Source organism: Brachycentrus maculatus, unplaced genomic scaffold, assembly GCF_059751285.1.
Source record: "Brachycentrus maculatus isolate JH-2025_06_01 unplaced genomic scaffold, ASM5975128v1 h1tg000055l, whole genome shotgun sequence".
NCBI classification, from domain to species: Eukaryota; Metazoa; Arthropoda; class Insecta; order Trichoptera; family Brachycentridae; genus Brachycentrus; species Brachycentrus maculatus.
In genome coordinates, this window is record NW_028280809.1 from 404,823 (window position 1) to 421,060 (window position 16,238).

Here is a 16,238-nt window from a genome sequence, read left to right on the forward strand (position 1 = left end):
GCAATATTGGAAATGTAACTTTTTGATGAGGACCGCCACAATTGCATTTATTGTTTACCCTGCTTAGAATGTACAAGGTTTATAGTTCTTTAAATGTATTTTTGTTTCTTCTTACTATTTAAAGATGTTTTATTTCAAGTCTGAATTGGGAACAGGAGGGATAATGTAGTGTGGGCCAATCAGGAATTTCTCAGCATTTGCTCATTGCTGGGAGGAAACCACGTAAAATTCCTCAGGAGAAGGCGATCTGTTGACTGTCATCAGCAGACCTTCCGTTCCACTAGAAGAGGGTTCGGCATTTTGCGTCCTAGCTTGGTTTATGGTACCAATGTCGTTCAATATTTTCATCATGTATGATACCGTATCGTTACAAGTGTGCGTGATAGTTTTACAGATAGTCAATAAAATTATGAATAAATGACAAAAAATAATGAGAAAATATGAAAGAGACAAGAGCTAGCTATTACGTACATATATTATAAAGCGAATACAAAAAAAATTGCACGCATGAGTTACGTTTGACTATAAAATTTGTATGCTTATATCAAGGAAAATTACACTGTAATTCGAAATTGTAAGCGAGCATTCAAATTACAGCCTTTTGGTACATACACATTTAATTTATTATTAGTGAAATACTTTATTACAATTTTTTTAATCATTTAAGTATATACTGTCACAGATACTTTTATATAAATAAAAATAAGCGTGCAGCAGCTTACACGTGATATAAGTGAAACTTTTTTTTTAAATAAAGAGATTTAGTGTGGGAGACAGAAGAGCATTAAAAAAATACAAAAATTAATTTGCATAAAAATATTATATGTATTCAATACGCGTATTTACACTGTCGTTGATTGGTACTTAAATGGGTAATACTGGCATTAATGGTTTGTGATTAAAAAACTAAAATTAAAGATATCTGTCCATGATTCCATATTTCCGAGATAACGAGAAAACAAAATGATAAATCACAAAACACAATGATAAATATTACCTACACAACCCGTAGTACCTCACCTGTTCATATATAGCGTCTGACTTGTAATCTATAACGCGCGCATGCACTATCTTATTTGATTTGATCATTGTGTATATATTGCTCTCTGTGGCTCCACTCCCGTGCTGTCGGAATATCTACATTTTTTTCTCTCTCGTGTAACGAAATATGCCTGATAAACGTGACGCGTTGAAAGCAATCGGTGAATCACTTAAAGATACTTTAAACAAACGAAAATTTACCTTTTTATTTGTACATTACTACTACCATCACGCCGTTTCACGGGGTAGGCAGAGGATGGAACGCCACACTCTTCTGTCTTTACTACACTTACCACGCTTCCTTCGCATCCATACGTTATTTTATACAGATAATTAATTAATAAATATTAATTTATATAGATTAATTCAAAATGGTCGCATTGTACGCTGTTTTTGTCCTAACTGGTATGATAATACGTTGTCTCATAAGTTACATACTAACTAGTTAGTTATATAGAATAACTGTATAACTGGTAGTTACTAACTAGCCAGTAATTTATTAGAGTACTCCATCAAAAGAAAGTAACCATCATCTGTATCAATTTGGGTAATGGAATAGACCCGGTTAGTATTTTATAACGTAAATCAGGGATGCTCAAACCGTGGAGCTTGAACCAAATGAGGCGCCTAAGATGATCACAAATGGCCCATTGCATCCTTGCGCTCGCTTGCTTTTTTTAAAACACACTGACTGCAATGTCAGCCACCGGTGACCGACATAGGGTATTTCATTGCGTCTTAAATGTGTTAAATATGCTTCATTACTAAACCCATATTAATATTTTCAACACCAATGTTGTTTTGATTCAATCAGTACAGCAACCAATTTTCGGTGATTTTTTATTAGAAATATACACCGATTTTAATATTTTTCTGGTATTGGTGGAAAACATATCAAATTACTCAAATAAAACAGCGTTTTGTAAAAGACATACTTATATACATCTTTAAATAAATGAATTTTGAAAAAAAAAAGAAAATTCTAATACAATAATGTATCAAGGTCTTGTGAAATTGGCTCGTCTTAAGATTTTTTAATATCGATGGGCATCCTCCGAAAGGTAAACATTCTAAATGCATCGTTACTTTCACTACCGTAGAACGGGGCTACTTGAACTTTGATGTGTTAGATCAGTACAAAAAAGAGATTTAAATCTGTATTTGGTCTACAATAATGAAAGTATTGTGACAATAAGTGTCACCTGTCAGGGAAACAATGAATCATGTCGATACGTTCATTATTGTAGACCAAATACAGATCTAAATTTTTTTTTGTACTGGGCTCAAGTAACACATCAAAGTTCAAGCCCCGTTCTATGGTACTTTGAGTGTGTAAAACTAACATTTTCGTGAGATGTTTGACAATCGCTTTCAACATCAGTAAAAATAAATTAAATTTGTTTAATTGTGAATATTGTTGTCAAATCGGAACATTGAGCACAGAAAATGTGCACGCTGCGACACAACCTTCCTGTTCAACCGTTAAAATACACTAGCAACATCGTCGGTTTATCGACTATTTTGACAAAGTATTCAACATTGTCGGTATATCGACTATTTTGACAAAGTATTCCAGAGACGATATATCGATTTTCAGTACCCTTTCGGTTAAGGTTGGCCACTACTGACGTACGTAATTCAATAGAAAACTTTTTTTCCAGAATTATAGGCATCACAAAACAAGAGGGCAAATTGAACTCGACGAACCGTACTAGAGTTATTGACAATTCGCTATCTCAACGGTAAACTTATGCGGATATTATTTTTACGTTGCTCAATCAAAAATTAGCGAACCAGTCTGCTATAATTAAACCGATTGCATAAGATCAGACAGCATTCCGAAATAAAAACGGCTGTCATTTTTATAGATATCTGTAGGCATAGTATTACACCAATTGCCGCAAACGCCATTGCAACTCTCAATTTACAACCTACATACCTACTTATCAGCGAATTTTGGTGTTAATATTATTCAATCGTATGAAAGCTACGCTTATTAACATAATATTTTTGATTAATCTCCTTGCCGTTCGATCAATTAAACGCCTGTCAGATAAAAGCGATTAAACTGTTGTACAAGAATTTGAGTTACGTATTACAAAATAGTATTATTTATAACTTTTTAACCTATCAAACTACGAAGAATGAAATGCAACATACATATGTACAGTACTGTATAACCTTTTTACTCAAGAACCTATTTCGATATAGATTTCAGTTTAAAATGAACTTGTTATTTCGTAAACAAAGTAGGTAGGTACTTTTTAAACAAAATAAAAATACAGTAAAGGTAGTATTATAATATAAATTTTTGTCCGCCTCCGTGGTGTAATGGTTAGCGTATTTAGCTATCGTGCTGGAGGTCTCGGGATCAATTCCCAGGGAAAGTGATAAAAAATATTAGTGATTTTACACTCAAATATTTATTTAATATGCGTTTCAGGTACCCTGGACTGGTACCTGAAACACAAGAGTGATCACCTTGCCTTCGTCAGTACGACGCAGTGCCCTGTGCACCATTGGGTGCGGATAAGGGTTAGAATATTAATAATGAATAATTAATAACGTCTTTAATACGAATATCGTCGAAATTCCATGTGATGAAGCAAAAATGAAGCGATAGCGATAGAGCAACAGTATATCAATCAAAACTACAATATGTATATGAATTTCGGAAAAAAACAGCTAAAACACACTACACACATGTAATATTCACCATTGTACCCATAATTTACAACCACACCACTCAAATTTTTGGAACTCATAAATATTTGAGTAAGCTTTTTGCTTAGCAGAGACCCTGATGGGTAGGTCGTAAGCCCTGTAAATACCCAGACTTCCAACTTCTTCTTTGTCATTCACGTTGAGATGTCAAAATGTAAAAATATCTCTCAAGTGGAGAAACCCAGATTTGCGAACAAAAATTTAGACACACCCATAATGTTGCGAAAAAAACACAATTTTCGTTATAAAAGGATACAAATTATTTATTATTATTTAAACAGATGTTTCTATAAACAGTGTATGTGGATTTCAATTGGGCAGCTGGATGGTGAGCATAACAAAACGAAGAAAAGTAAGAAAAACGAATCAATCGTAAACTCACTAAGTATGTATTGAAAAACTTTCGATATGCCAACGGATGTAATACGAATTCACTAGCTATGCGCCTTGCAAAAAAGGGGTTTCGTGAGTACCTAATGAATTTCTTAGAACCAGTTACTTAAAAGCTCCGGCCAGGCAAAGTATACGGAGGTACCCAACCTTCACCGTTATGTGGAATCGTACAGCTGAACTTCGCTTGTAAACTTTTGTTAGTTTTCATCCGAGCATATGCTGGATATTCAGAGCCGTATATTAAATGTTAAGTTTTGCAGACATTTATGAATTTCGTAGATCTCTAAAACGTCACTTAATAAAATAATTACTTGTTTACTAAGTAAAAAATCTGAATTATTCACTAATTTGAATTTACGCATGATTTAACATATTACTTATTTGGTGCAACAATGACGTAATTACACATTTTTTTCACACAAGTTAAATATAATTGAATAATTAAAATGTAACTTTGTTTTAAAATCACTATAAATATTTTATTATAACTTAATTATAATGTCTGCCAGTTTCGAAGCTAACCGCTTCTTTATCAAGAATGATTAATACTAAAAGAGTCGTCTGCCAGTTTCGAAGCTAACCGCTTCTTTATCAAGAATGATTAATACTAAAAGAGTCGTAATAATCTTCGGGTATGTATGAGGAGATGCATGAATGTAGAAGAGGCAAAGAATGTTTGCAAAGACAGAGTGGTGTGGCGTTCGATTCTCTCTGCATACCCCTGCGGGGAAGCAGCGTGATGCTTAGTTAGTTAGTTAGTTAATACTAAAACACTATCTACTTAACAATATTCAAAATATTTTAACGGCTAGGCAAAGGAACTTGGGTAGATCTCAAGTGGCTTTATTTATTTTTTTGTATTGATTAGCAGTCACGGTCAAAAGTGATCAGGGATGTTGAGTGATTGGAAACATATTTAATAACGGACTTTTAGAAAAATCGTTTACTTGAGTATTTATTAGTTGTAAATTATAACTAATTGCCTTTTTAATTTTTAATATTTCTAGGTAATCTAATTTAAGTCCTCTGTTGCATGTGAGTAATATATTTAGCACTTTTTTATCTTTATCAATAGTATAATTTAGTTAAATATGTCAAAATGTGCGGAAAGACTATTTACATCGGGAGAAACATCGACAGAATTGATTTTGTGGTGAAATGCTGCGAGATGGCGCGAGTTTCATAGTAGAATTGAGTAAAATGCCGCCATTTCTGTTGCTACAATGTCCGAATGTCCTTTAATATTTCTAAAAGTGTAGTTACGCCGTTGTTGCACCAAATGAGCTATATATTGAAAAAATATATATTTTTTAGCTCTTTACCTTTCAATAACTCTTTTTTTTCAAACCTAAATATTTATTTCGAAGAAAAACTTATTTTATCAATAAAAAAATAGTGTTTCAAGCAAAAAAATCAATGTTACCTGGCAAATATACCCTGAGTTTAAAGAAAATAACATTGATATTTATCGTACATTCAGCTTTAATGTAACAAGACCCAGTTAAATCACTCTGCTTTAAACCGTATATATGAATACAGTAAATTCATCAAATTGTGCATTTAAAAATACATAAGTATATCGTAGTCGTACAGGAAAAGTTACCCACTGACAAAACGTAAAATGTTCAGGAGGGCCATTTAAGTCACTTTTGCTTGGCAAGAAAATAAACATCAATGCATTTAGTCATTTTTAATAAGTCAATATATTATACTTCCAGGTTTAAAATCGCTTTGGCATTTTTTCAGGGCAAATTTCTAAGCAAGTAAGATATCAAATAGGCAATGATCACGCTTTTGTAAAAAATGCACTTGATCACTTTCTCCTGTATGACTACGATATGTTTATAGTGCACAGTTTAAAGTTTATGGCATCTCGGTGTTGTTTATCTCGCGTAGGCACTAATCCACACGCTGCTGTGTAAAAACATCAAAAGAATATTGAAAAAATATATACTTACGTTATTTCGTCATTCGGAAGTCTTCGTGCATCTTCGATAAAACGGCGCTAACATCACAAATGCATTCGTCTCTGGTTAGTTCAACTTTTGGAAATTTAAAATTAAAATGTATTCTAACAGTCGATCACGGACCTTCACATGCACTGAAGAAAACACACAAAAAATATAGACACATTCTTTTAAAATACGTTTTTAATAATTTGACACTAGGGCAGTGGTTCCCAATTAGTTTTTACCGGGTACCACTTCAAGAAGGATCTCAAACTCGCGTAGGTACCCCTTATTGCGGAATGATGAATCAAAAAATTTACTAGTTTTTTGTTTGTTTTTCATTTATTAAAATAAAAATACATGTTACTGATTAAATTATCTTAGTCAAAAGATTACCTCACGTACTCCTTAATGCAATTACGCGTAGGTACCCCTGGGGGTATGTGTACCTCTAATTGGGACACCCTGCATTAGGGTATCGACCTAATGTTAAAAAATTATCGCGATTTCGACCTACTTTCTCTGTTACTTTGATCTGAAATATTTGAAACTTTCGAGGATATAGTAATGAAAATTAAAAAAAAAAAACTAAAAAACCAAGGGAAAAATGTGAAAATATCAAACCGCGGGCTTGCTAACGTGTATACGTTAGCAAGCCCGCCTTGCCCGCAGTGCCTTGTGCACCATTTGGGTGCAGTAACAGAATACCACTAACAGTAGTCAAATAAAAAAAAGGGGATTGTAAGTCGAATTTATGACGTGACAACTTTCCTTATGGTTAACCTTCCCTTCCGGTGCTAAAATAAAACGCGTGTCCCGGTGTTCGGTAGTCACTACACAATAAATAAAAAATAGCGATTTTAAGTAGGAAAAATACGGACATTCATAGCTTATCCCCTTAATTAATTATAAATGAAGTAAAAAATTATAATAATTAAGATTATTTGCTGAAAATATTTTTTTTTAAAAATCATCTGACAACGCTCACGAAACAAGCATAGGTCCGCTCTTGTCGGGAGCTCAAGAGCTACTGACCGCTAACTAGAGAACATTGAGCTTTGAGCTCCTCACGCTTACACTGTGCATTTATGCAAGAGTGAGATACGAATATAGTGTCGCAGTCCCCGCACACTCTTCACGCACTGTTTACATATATAATACCTCCGATGTACCCGATAAATTCTGATTTTTATTGATATTATTTTTTAAATCAATGCGTAAATATGGTATGGAGGAATACCTGAAATCTTAGCCTTGTATTTATTATATTTATAGAGATATTATGGTTATTAGAAGCAACGTGTACTAGGTACACAACAAGGTAGGGAAGGTTAGTAAAATTGTCACTTCATCCCATCCGATGGCTGTGGAACAACGTTCGAGTGCTTTGTTGTGAAATTCGACGGAGAACACCTGCGCCTGCGCAGAGACATGCGTCAAATGTTGACTCAGATGACACGATACCAAATAATAACTAAAAACGGAAATAGGTACATTCCTGCGCGCAGTGTGATGTTTATGTTTGACGTTAACAGAATACATTATCCAACCTAATAGATAGGTACCTCGGCCTGCATATCATACAAAATTAAATAACACGTTGCAAGCAAATTTATTTTCTTTTATTTTATTTTTTTGCATTTAACAAGATGTGTATTATATAATTACAAGTACAAAAAATATATATGTATTATATTAATCAATGATCACGATAACACTGCGTTTGTATTACGCAGTGCCCTATGCACCATTGGGGTGTGGATAAGGGTTTTATTTTATTTTATTTTATTATATTAATACAAAAAAAAGATCCCACAAAGGCATGGCCTGTGTGTGGGTATACATTTTATTTTAGATTATAATAAAGGGCCCTGGAAAGAATACAATAGATAATCAGAAATATAAATAGATTAAAAGTGCCAATATGAAATACAAATATTTGATTTTAACAGAAAACAAAAATATGAAAAAAAGTTGGCAAATAAGTATGTTCTATATGAGTTATAAGTTTAAAAGAAGAAGGTACTTAGATCTGTTTTTTAATAAATAATTTAAGCAAAATTTTAAATCGAATTTAGCAAATTTAGATCATTAATGTCTATATTCTATATGATATAGTTTTTGTGGCATGAATTAAACAGTTTTGGAGCTATGAAAAATGAGTGTCTTTGCGCGAGTCTGGATTTGCAAAAATATATTTTTAGTACATTATCATTCTTTGGCTAGATCTAAAAAGATAGATAGATTTAAAAAAATTGTAACAAAAACAGTAGAAGGTGATTTTTTCTCTAGAACAATGCGTTGATATATTTTTACATCGAACTATTTCATACTGCATATGTTATAAATATATTCTACGCAATGTGTTGTCCATTGTTCGTTAATCGATATGTAGATGACATTACAGCATCCATCATTTCGGCAAGAAATAAGAACCAATTTATGGCGCATCTCAGCGTAGTAATATATTCATAAATATTTATTGTACCATAAAATCCTACTCCTTCCGATTTATATTTTTAATCATCAAATTAAATTCAAAATAAAACATACAAAAAATAGATTACCAGGAATCAAATTTTATTACCGAAACTCATAACGATTTAACTTTGTGGTAATTAAAAAAATGGATTTAATATAAAAGTACCTACGTAAAAGAAATTTGTGGTTCAGGGTAATAAATATTTTAATTTACTAAATTCGTCAGTAGCGAAATTTATGTATATTTATGTAGTGTCCGCAAAATTTGTATTAAATACTTTACAACAAAAACTAGAATAATTTGGTTGAATTTATATCGTACATATTTTTTGTCGACTATAAAAAAAATTATCAAAACCCTTTATATATGTCATACATACATACATATGAATATACATTGTTATCGATCAATTTACGAGTTTTAATATTAAACTGGCGTTTCTGTGTCTTAGTTTAGCTAAACATAAAATAAATAAAATAGAAAGTAATATGTTTAATTTTACGGTGCTTGTGAAGCACTTAAAATATTTTTTTAAATCTATAAAACAACAACGCAATCGAAAACTTTAAGTAACAGCAGCTGTCAAGAAGCACGCTGTCCAACATGAGCAATAGTTAGTTTTACGTGTGTTGATTTTAAGTTCAACAGATGGCGCTGCCATTTCAGTAAAAATGTGTTTGAGAAAACAAATAAAAAACGACACAGATAGACGTTATATCATATGGTAGTTATATATGATTGATTTCCAACTTAAGTGGAGAAATGACTGCTGCATGTGTAAGATTAAACACCACTTACTACGAACCTTGTGTCGAATTTTCAATGCAATGGATGACTAAATGAGATTCATATTTACGTTTTTTTTTATTTATATAGATTAAAGTTAAGCGATTTACATAAATGAATCAAGTTTGAAACATTTCCATAAATAAGCCATAGAATGGCATTATTATTAACATTATTATATTAAAAAACAAATATATTTGCGCAGTTCGAATTTGATTATTATGATTTGAATACGAGTTCGTTGTTTGGAATTCGTAATCCGAACGTTATTTCGAATTTTCAGGACCGGATCGTGAATATCCCGCGGCTAATGGTCGGACGCCGTAACGATATTCAATAACCGATCCGCGTAGGTACCTACCTACCTGATTTATTTACATCAACGTTTAAAGTACCCTACTAACGAATACATCCAGAATAAAGACTTGCTAAATTATTTAAAATTAAAAATCTTTACTGGTAAGTAAGTGTCCAAAATTAGCTGGTCAGGCATGTTTACATTTACGTTAAAAAAAAATCTGATCTATTTATGTCAAGAAAATGAAATATTAAAATTTAAATTATGTTAAATATTTATAGTATGTTAAAATCCTTTTTTTATTAATGCTCTATGATCTCGGATAAAAAAATATGACTATGAAATGATATGCCATATATTTATATCAAGAATATGAGAATTTTAAAATTAATCAAGATGTTTTTTAAATTAATGCTGTTTTTTAAATTAAATTTTAGATTATCTCGGATAGAAAAATATGAATTCATCTAGGAATGTAAGATGTCCTCAATTATGTGACGACTACTGTTGCTATAAAAATTAATGCAGCGTTATCATGATAGCCACAAACGTCCGCATCTCATTATTATGATGACCAAGCCAATATCGAACCCGGAATTTCAATAACGAAAAAAACTGACTCAATTTAAAATTATTTATAGTATAAAACTTAAAAACATACACAATTCTTATTTGTTTCTACAGTAAGGCACGTTTCTACAGAAGGTCGCTACAAAAGGATCGTGTTTCTTTCAACTTTCAACACTTTACGAACTATCCTTTCAACGTAAATGTTCACACCAAACAAAGCGCACTTTCAACTAAAACTTACAATAATATTTAAACTGAATCTAACACTTTTGAATATGTTTTCTGTTACAACTAAGCTTTACGTTGGAAAACGGGCAAGCTTTCATTTGTTTATCGCGTTGTTTTGTTTTTTTTTCGTTACGAACGTCTGCGACGCGGGACTACGACAAACTATCCACAGGAATGCCGCACGGCAACTGACGAACGGAACGAACCGACACCCACCCCCGCACACCTGACGCAGCGTGCCAGGAAACGGAAACCAGTGCATCTGAGTGCACTGTCGGCGTTTTGTTACGTCACGCAAGTAGGTACAATATCGCTCACTCCTCCAAAAATCGTCAATTTTCAGTTGTGCATGTTTTCAGAAAGGCCAGTAAATGTACTGTATCCCAGCAAAAGCCGCATATTTTTAACTCAATTCTTACCCGCTACAGGCAGAAAGTGTTGTTTTTGCATTTTGAAGAAAAGGTATTGTTTATTTATTTTTAAAATATTTTTCAAATGGAGAAAAAACATTCAGGTTTTACCTAAAAAGATCTGTTGCACAGTAAAAAGTTCAATAAGTGGCTTGATATTTATTTTTCATACATTGTATTATATTTTTAAACTTTAAAAACGTTCTCCTGAAAAATCAAGTTTTTCGATTTTTGACGTTGTTGAAAGGAGTGAGCGATATGTCATAATAATACGTTACAATGCAAAACAGTTACAAATACATATATATCCTCCCTGTATTATATAAACGGTACCTACTGCCCTTTAAAATAAGTAATAATAATTTTGGATAATTTATGTAGCGTCATTTTCGTAAAATACTACCTCAAGGGCCTTTCTTTATCCGCACTCAATGGTGCATAGGACACTGCATCAGACTGATGGAATATTTAATTGATCAAGTATTAATTAAAGGAAATGCGATTAATCCTACACTGAAGGTGCCAGTCTAGGGTAATATTAGAGTAAATAACTGTTTTGTTTATTTTCATTCTCTTAGAAATTGATCCCAGGACCACTGGGAATACAGGAAAAAGCACTTATCAATATTATTATTATATTTTTAGGTAATTCAATTTCAAGATATATCGTTTTATTTGTATTATAATTCATGTTTATAATCAAATCATTTAAGCGACTAAATATTTATTTTATTTTTTGACATCTCATCAAAGATGAAGAAGAATATGGAAGTCTGGGCATTTATGGGCCTGATGACCGTCATAGGCTGGTTTAAATGATCACTTTACACATGTGTAAAGTGATCACTTAAACCAGCCTATGACAGTCGTCAGCCCCTAAATGCCCAGACTTCCATATTCTTCTTCATCTTTGATGAGATGTCAAAAAATAATTTGAAAATAACTCCTGTGATTGGAGATAATCCAGTTTTTGTGAACAAGTATTTGGACACACTCAAAATGTTATTTATTTATTTACTAAAATGATATTCCACATTTAAAGATTACTTCTAAGTTGAAATTTGCATCCATTTTTGTTTGGACAAATAAAATTCCTATTTTTGTACAAAATTCAACGGTTTCCAATATCTGACTACTAGCCTGGCGTCTGATAGAACCTGCCTCAACTTCGACCAGTCATTCCGCCAGCAACAAAACGGCTTTTAAAAATGTTCAAATGCAGATTGAATAGTCGAGTCCACACGGAACAAAACATTATAATTTTCTATTAGGTCGTTTATTTTTGCCTGCATTCTGTGATGATCCGAGTTCTTGTGACCTGCCAGCAACCGCAGTATCGCTAGATTTTTTTTGAACCCGAATGTGCAGTGGCGTGCCAAATAAAACAAACAATCACGATGAAAAACGAAAAAGTGTGAGTAAATGGGATTACTATTTTTCCTTGTTGATATTTGTGGAAGAAATGTTTGCGATTGAATACTTAGTATGCCATTACACAAATATTAGCACAATTAAATAAAAATCTGACAAACGTATCTTAATAGATACATGATATTTAGTTTAATATATTATTTTTAATCGATATATTGAAATTATATTATTCTTTATTTCAACTATAGATGGCGCCGAAGAAGTAGCATGCCCAAGAATTGGTTGGAGTATTGATATAGCTTGCAAAATTTGAGAAGTATGGTTGTCAATCATGGGTTGTCAATCATCTCTTAAACCAGCCTATGGTTGGTAGTAAATCCTGTATATACCCATACTTACATATTCTTCTTCATCTATGTTGAGATGTCTAAACAATTATGTAAAAATAAAACTAGTTACTTTTTTTAGTTTCTCTTGCTTACATTGTTGCTTTTGACAGCAATTAAATCACAATAATATAATTCTTTGTTTTTTTTTTAAATATAAATTAATATAAAATAAGCTGTTTTTTTCATGCGCCTTTTTTTATTGTTTAAACCTCGTTTATAAACAAATCGTATTTCATTTAATTAAATTTGTTAATGGTTCGCCTTCAGTATTACTTCAAAATACTTCAAATCATTCAATGAGATGAAATAGACTGAATTCTATTTTTTTTAAAAGAAGAAATAAAACAAGGAACACAGTATCATTAGAGTAACATGATGCGATCTCCCCTTCAAGACCTTACAATAATCTCGTCGGTCGTTAAATGACGAAAAATATTCCAAAATAAATTCGGAACAATGTTTTTTTTCGGACGTCGTTTTTCGAGTTGCATTTCACAACCACACCGCACCACTGACAAAATGCACCTTTAGCAGGTAATACGAGAAAGAGAAGCAATAGTAAGATACCATAAGGAAGAGTGAGAAACAACATCAACTTGATTTTAAAAACGGTTAGGAAATATTTTACTATTATTTTTTACAGAGAATAATTTCAAAAAATACGTTATACCTTCTTCTTCTAACCCCATCTCCACCAACAGTGCATAGGTTATCGTATTGACGTCGTGTTATCTTGATTGTTACATAAATAAAGGAATGTCGGTCAGCTCTCCACTTCAGGTTATTATTAAATTAATATTATAATGAAATATCTATCACTTACATTTATTTTGATTCCCCTGGGAATCGAACCCCAGGACCTCCAGATCGGTAGCTAAACTTGCTGACCTCTACACCACTATATTGTGTATATTAAAACCATTGTTAACTTTGTGGTATGGTAATATAACATTTCTTATCATTCATCGTTCACTTTGTGTAATACCACTTTAATTACACAAAGTGACCTATGAATGATAAGGAGAGTGTTTTACCAATCCACTTCACTTCTTCAAACCCTTATGCGCACCCCAAGGGTGCATAGGGCACTGCATCATATAAACGCAGTCTTATCTTGATCGTTAACACATGAAGGAAAGGTGATCAGCCCACCGCGTCAGGTATCAGTCCAGGGTAATATACAATAAATATTAGAGTGAAAAAACGCCACCACACTACACTACTATATATATGTATATCAGTGAAACTTAAGACTTTTTGGTTTATATCATTGGTTCATTCAGAGTTTCATGCATAAATTATTTCCGGATAAGTCAAGCCAACAACACTCTATAAAATATATTTTTTCTACTTGTCTTCGTGGAAAAACAAAACGTACACATAATGTATGCATTTGGTAATAAATGAACAGGATATATTTCAAACCCGAAAGTATTGTATGCGCACAGCATCACTGCATGATAGAGTGAGATAGTAAATAGGATTTACAAAGAGATGCATCCTTGAATTATTCATAAGTGCAACAGAGATAGTAGCTCATGCAACTGCCTGCTTTAAATGTAAATCACCTGTGCTGCAAGGCGCAGAGATGCATGTAGTTCAAGAAGTCCTGTACTCAAAAGGTACTCACTCAAAATGGTCATTACTTTCAAGAGCTTGAATTTGCAAGAGCCTCTTTTACAAGCGAGTACGTTTTCTACAAACTGAAATTGTAACTGAATTTAGGTCAAAATTTGCCATATTTTTGAGTACTTCCTGCGTATTATAAATTGTGACAATAGGTTCATTATAATTTTTTTGTTAGTACATAATTTGTTCATTTCTGCCAACTGTAAAAAAAATGAAAACACGTGATATTTACTTTTTTTCACTGTCTATTATCATGATTTCAGAAAAAAATATTGGGATAATGCTGGTGCTCCTAGAACTCAGTTCTCTCTCGAAAACGTCTGATCCGGGATTCAGAACGAACAGGAGTACAGAAGTGTTGTTGTATCAAAAAGGGAATGCACATTGGCATCCTGATCTCAATACCTTATATAACAATTGAATTATAATAAATCAATTAGATTTACGCAACCAGTTTAAACATAAAATCCAAATTTCAAATACGTTAAAATGTTACATACTAAAAGTTATCGCTAGAATTATTATTTTTTTTTTTATCATAAATAATAGTTATGTCCACCTCCGTAGTGTAGTGGTCGTACCGTGCTTAAGGTCCGGGTTCGATTCCCAGAGGGGTAAAAATAAATATGGGTTATTTTTATTTTCACATTTTATTTAATATCACCTTGGACTGGTACATTAAGCGCAAGGGCTGATAACCTTCATGCAATTAATGAATAACATTACACTGCTTCGCCTTCACGCGGTTCCCTATGCATCATTGGGTGCGGATAAGGGTTAAAAAATAGTATTGAGGAAATGTTTATAGGCGGGTTAGGTATAACAATAATTAAATATCTTATTTTTACTTATTTTATTTTATTTTTTTATTTTATTTTATTTATTCGGGAATTGTACAGCTTACATATAAAAATAAGATATAAAACAATAGTTACATTAACAATAATAAACATTACATTACATTGACAAAGAATAGTTACGTTAAAAAAAAGCCAATTAAACAATTCCACAATTATGTTATAAAACTAATAAAAAACGTTCTGAGATTAAACAAAAAAAAAAAACAAAAAAAGGGTATTATATAAAATAATAGATTTAGCAGGAAGGAGAAGGAAAGGAGAGGAATACTTAACATGTAGGAGAGTTATACTTAACATGTAGGTAACTTACATTGCTTTCATAATTTGTTTTAAAAATAAATTATGGGCAGAATATAGTGCAATAAAGAAAAATATATTATATATTTTTTAACGAAAAATAATCCGCGCCGGCACCTACACCAGTTTATCCGCTTTTATTGTGCTCTTATCCTTACATTTTTAATCCTCGCTTCGTGGAAACAGGTTTTATGGAATTGAGGATTTACAGGACTAATGGTTAAAAAATATATTCACACAAGAGTAGTATACCCGCTTGCACGGGTATTTCGTGAATACATTATAAAACATCATATTTTTATTGAAACTTCGAGAGAGAGAGAGAGAGAGGAATAAGTCATCGAGATGGAAATATGCACATCTGGTTATTTAGAAATGAATTGTACTAAATCTCAAAGCTTTACAAGAACATGCATTCCTATATAAATTTATAAATTATACATATTTTTAATAGATTGAAAATATTTTCATTAAGGTGATATGGACATGCGGAATGGATAACGAGAGAATGAATGAGAGAAAGTTTATTTGGCGAATGTGAGTGGGAGAACAGATCGAGGACGGCCGAAAAGGAGTCGGCACAATCAGATCAATCGGAACCTAAAACCTGGCGTTGTCAAAAATCTACGTAATTAAAGGGCATGTATAGATGTATGGATGTGAAGAAAACTAGGAGTGTATGTCAGGACAGAAGAGTGTGGCGTTTCATCCTCTCTGCCTACCTCTGCAGGAAAACGGCATGATGGTAGCAGTAGTAGTATATTCAATTTGAATGGAAAATTTTTATATTTTTACAAAACATAAATTTAAA

The 16,238-nt window shown here is 32.3% G+C and overlaps 1 protein-coding gene across 7 annotated transcripts in view; it reads right to left on the reverse strand.

Moving 5' to 3' along the window:
- kmr (pleckstrin homology domain-containing family A member kramer) overlaps window positions 1–16,238 on the reverse strand; it is a 123,755-nt gene that overhangs the window by 87,039 nt on the left and 20,478 nt on the right. Inside the window, exons 1-2 of one of the 7 annotated variants that reach the window (XM_088278040.1) lie at window positions 10,485–10,661; window positions 6,117–6,259 (exon numbers count right to left, since the gene is read on the reverse strand). The exons of 5 other annotated variants lie outside the window; for them this stretch is intronic. The gene's annotated coding sequence lies outside the window, so the exon portion shown is untranslated. Of the gene's footprint in view, window positions 1–6,116; window positions 6,260–10,484; window positions 10,662–16,238 lie in introns of those variants that run through there. One more of the 7 variants, XM_088278037.1, reaches the window with a different exon arrangement.